Source organism: Cryptomeria japonica, unplaced genomic scaffold, assembly GCF_030272615.1.
Source record: "Cryptomeria japonica unplaced genomic scaffold, Sugi_1.0 HiC_scaffold_69, whole genome shotgun sequence".
In the NCBI taxonomy this organism is placed as follows: Eukaryota; Viridiplantae; Streptophyta; class Pinopsida; order Cupressales; family Cupressaceae; genus Cryptomeria; species Cryptomeria japonica.
This window is the reverse complement of record NW_026728891.1, coordinates 28,353-29,260: the sequence shown is the minus strand read 5'-3', so window position 1 is coordinate 29,260 and position 908 is coordinate 28,353. Positions and strand designations below refer to the sequence as shown.

The following is a 908-nucleotide window of genomic DNA, read 5'->3' as shown; positions in this document are numbered from 1 at the left end:
AAACCCAATATTTGTTTATTAAGTCTCGGAACACATTTTTGTTCTCGTGGACCCATCATGGGTCTTGGAACGCATTTGTGGTCCTTGGGTCCCATTTTGCATCCCGAAACTTGTGTTTTGGTGCTTGATCCCTATTTTGGGTGCCCACCTTGCACCAAGTGCGCACCCGGGGCAAACCGAGCGCCTTGGTGCACCGGGGCAAGATCGAGCGTGCACCCGAGGCGCCCCGAACATGCACCAAGGTGCACTCGGCCCACATGTGAGCGCAGGTCGTTGCGCCCGAGGTGGTGTGTGGGCACCGCGTTGCAGACGGGACACTGCACGCACACGACGCCCCCTCCAGGTGCACGCACGTAGGCCGGGCCGGGTGCACACCCGACGCCCTAGCAAGGTGCGCGCACCCGGGCAGGGCTCACACTTGGCGAACGGGGCGCACTTCGCGAGGGAGGGTGTGCACCTCGACGGGGGTGGGTGGCCGGGGTGGATTCGCACGTGGGTCGCGGTTTGCTAAGTACACACTGCGACAAGCTCATAACGGGTGCGATCATACCAGCGTTAGTGCACCGGATCCCATCAGAACTCCGCAGTTAAGCGCGCTTGGGCCGGAGTAGTACTGGGATGGGTGACCTCCCGGGAAGTCCCGGTGTTGCACCCTTTTTTAGTTTTTCGCCGGGCGTCGCAATGCTATTTGAATAAACCTTTTGCCCGTTTGCGTTCTCGTCGGGGCCGGGCCGGGCCGGGGTGCGCTGCCCGCACTACCGCGCGCGCGGGGGCGACACCGAGCGCGCACCCGAGGCGCCCCGAGCACACAGGCCACGGTGCAACCCGGGCGTTGTGCGCGCACCCCGGTGCGCCCGAGGTGCTGCGCGCGCACCCAGGTGAAATCGGTGTGCACCTCGGCCAGTGCG

The 908-nt window shown here is 64.1% G+C and overlaps 1 non-coding gene across 1 annotated transcript; it reads left to right on the top strand.

Annotated features, from left to right (window-relative positions):
- The first annotated feature begins 536 nt into the window (after positions 1 to 536).
- On the top strand, positions 537 to 655 carry LOC131863835 (5S ribosomal RNA). The gene has a single exon (XR_009362729.1). It is a non-coding gene; the product is annotated as a 5S ribosomal RNA (ribosomal RNA).
- Positions 656 to 908: the final 253 nt, after the last annotated feature.